The 3,515-nt window shown below is 30.4% G+C and overlaps 1 long non-coding RNA gene across 1 annotated transcript; it reads right to left on the bottom strand.

The window, feature by feature from the left end:
• Positions 1-1,938: 1,938 nt before the first annotated feature.
• Positions 1,939-3,056, bottom strand: LOC113381938. The gene is made up of 3 exons (XR_003367605.1): positions 3,017-3,056; positions 2,881-2,951; positions 1,939-2,047 (listed from the first exon to the last, which is right to left on the bottom strand). It is a non-coding gene; the product is annotated as an uncharacterized LOC113381938 (long non-coding RNA).
• Positions 3,057-3,515: the final 459 nt, after the last annotated feature.

Raw genomic sequence — 3,515 nt, 5'->3', positions numbered from 1 at the left:
ACAGACTTTTCGATGGACTAAGGCGACCGAGGCACACTACTATATACATACACATACATATACATATATGGATATATGTATATATATATATACCCAGTAAACCACAAAACGTAACGAAGCCATGAACGTTACGTAACGCTGGCACGTCCGCACGAACCAGGTACGTAACCTGGGAGGCACACAGAAGCATCTATTTCGCGGGCAAGAACGTAACGGCTGTTTCGTTGCACACTAATACATCGCGGTTGCATTTTTGCTACGTATCTAAATTGAATAAAAAAGCGTGCAGGTGTCTTTTATGTTACATAATTATTTAACTAAATTTCCTGCAAATATAGAATATTAATAATAATTTCGGATATTTATTAATTTTATTAAATATTATCATTTACAATATACAAAATTTACATATTACATAGTTGCAACATTAGAAAACTAAAATTTGATAGTCCATAAAATGTTAGCCTATAAAAATAATTATTTATTTATTCATAATATGTATTATGTTTAACTCTCTTGGCAACTTCAGTTAAATCAGACTTGGCAAAGTTAAGTCTTGCGTTAAATATGTTCAACGCACTTGCATCTGTTAATGTATCTAAAATAGAACCAAACATCTTAGAAACATTGTACACAAATTTTGAATTGAAAACATTGTGAACAAATTAGTCATTTGTGAACATTACCTCTAAACATACTTATTATTTGAAGTTAATGACTATGTAGTTCCTACGATCATATGACAGAGATAATTATTCCATGAACACACACTCAATAATTTTCTTGCATTGATTTTATCCTATTAATTTTCAAGATCTGAATTACCTAAAAGTAAAACACTACAAATTAGTACTAAATCATATTAGTTAAAATTCTCTTCATGTAGAACCTTAATATACCAATTCTGTAATGCAAGATCATCAGATTCGAAATACTCACCAATTCATGTTCTCTTCAACACTTAATCCATATAATGTGTGATATCCGGTGCATTCTTTGTTTTCCTTCTTGCATGTTTTTAAGTCTTGCTTGTTTCTTTGGTGACAATTGATCTTCTTGATTAGAGCAAATTTCCCTAGTTTGAATTCCATTTTGACATAACCCATAGGGGTTATGAGCACTCTTTCTCTACAATTGGAAAGCAATTCATATTTCAGCTTTTGATTAACTGAATAGTTCAGATACTAATGAAATTATAAAGAATATGTATGATACCATATATATTACACTTATCTACCTATAATGTTCATATCATATCACTGAATTGAGGTTATGTGATTTTTGACTGGTCTGTCAGAAATTTCAATAATTATGTGATAAATCAATTATCACAATACATAAACAGAATTTGCATTGCGCATGACCTATATACTGAAAATAACTAATTAGTCATTAATATAATAATTTGCAAATTAAAATTGTAAATTAAAAAAAAAAAACAGTGCAATTATACTCACCTTTGCTGGTTTCGTATTAAATATGTGAATTTCCTAAAAGTAAAATATTACAAATTAGTACTAAATCATATTAGTTAAAATTATCTTTGTGCAAAACATTAATATACCTATTCTGTAATTCAATATCATCACTTAAGAAATACTCCACAATTCATTTTCTTTTCAACACTTAATCGATATGTGTTCTTATTTTTCTTGCATGTTTTCAAGCCTTGTTTGTTTTTTTTTTGGTGACAAAGGATTAATAATTTCTAATATATTATCTAACTTTGTATTTATCTTCTCTATTGGAGAAAATTTCCCTAGTTTGAAATCCATTTTCGTAGGGGTTATCAGCACTGTAATTTTCTCTACAATTGAAAACCAACTTATATCAGTTTGTGCTTAGCTAAATAGTTCTGATACTAATGGAACTATAAAAAATAAATATGTATAAAACTATATAACTTACTTCTCTTTATTCATATGTCACTGAATTGAGGTTATGTTTCTGACTGGTGTGTTAGAAATTTCAATTATTACATGATAAATCAATTATCACAATACATGAACAGACTTTGCATTGAAGGCGGCCTATATACTGCAAATGACTAAACATTATTATAATAATTTATAAATTAAACTAGCTGTAAGTGGAATTCTGTCTTGAGGCAATTATGGCATCGTGCCTTAAGGCAAATTGCTGGAACTTCCCGTTGAATACTGAATGTTTTCAAATAGTTGTCTAATGGTTGTCTGAATCTTTCAAATAGTTGTCTGAATTGTATCATTGTCTAATATAAAATAATAAAATAAAATCTGAAATATTTTCGATATACAAAAAACTAAAAAAAAAAAAAAAAAAAAAATGAACGAAATTTTTTTTTTCCAAAATCAATTTTTTTCTTAAGACAAGCAGAAAGTTCTTTGAATCATTTAAATCGGACGCTTAGTTCTCTCAAAAACTGCCATTTTTTACATATTTAGCTCCGTATCTTCGAAATGGCTGGGCCTGCCTTTGCCAAAAACTAATAAACACTTCTCCCAATCATTACTAATTGAATGTTTTTTAGATCATTCAAATCGGATACTCCGTTCTCTCAAAAATTCGATTTCTATTTTCTGCACTCTTTGCTCCGTATCTCCGAAACGGCTGGACCTGCCTTTGCCAAAAACTAATCAGCTCTTTTCCCTATCAATAGGAATCGAATGTTTTTTGAACCATTCAAATCGGTTGATCCGTGCGCCCTAAAACGTGACTGGAAATTTGTATCCACACATACATACACACACACACACATCCATTTTTTCTGGAGTATGCCAAAACGTTCAGAAACCTTCAAAACGTCGAGAAATGTAAAAATTATCAATTCCGATTTTCGGCCCATTACAATAACTTACCCTACGGGAAGTTAAAAATATATTTCAGTACAATTAGACTCACCTTGTTTGCCGGTTTCATATTAAATACTTTTCCAGCTGACTGTTTAACTAATTTCTACAACTGATTTCGCACTAAATTTAAAAGCAATTAATAAATAACGCTTCAATAAAGGAAATATCTTGCATTTCAAACATACACGATAAAATACTCAATTATGCGTCCACGATGCACTGGCCGAGTTAACCTATATTTAATTTGACATTTCGTTCATAAAACACTTCACGGCTATTTTCAAAGGCAAATGTATGTGACCGTGCAACGTACCACGCCACGTACCGACAGATACGAACAAAGCAGTATTATAAACGTTTAAACTGGTCGACGGTGGTTAGAGCTCACAACTATACGTAACAGCATCGGTTTTTTTACTTAACATCAGTTTCGAAACGAAAGTTACAAAATGAGTTACGTGGATTTAACTTCTGTGGTTTACTGGGTATATATATAAACATATATAAGATCTGAAAGTAAGACGAAAACCCATTTCTTTTTTTTTTTTTTAATGGCAAACAAGCATATTCAAACAGAATCAAAATTAGTAAACGGTAACATAAATTATATTCATAGGTTGTTCACAACAGTAATATGACTCCTTAATAATAATAGGATAAGCCATTCGGGCTGCAGCTAAAAGA

Source organism: Ctenocephalides felis, unplaced genomic scaffold (genome assembly GCF_003426905.1).
Source record: "Ctenocephalides felis isolate EL2017-DRISC unplaced genomic scaffold, ASM342690v1 CF-g0.4_SCAFFOLD_03213, whole genome shotgun sequence".
NCBI lineage: Eukaryota > Metazoa > Arthropoda > Insecta > Siphonaptera > Pulicidae > Ctenocephalides > Ctenocephalides felis.
The sequence above is the reverse complement of the archived record's forward strand: the minus strand, read 5'-3'. Positions and strand labels throughout refer to the sequence as shown.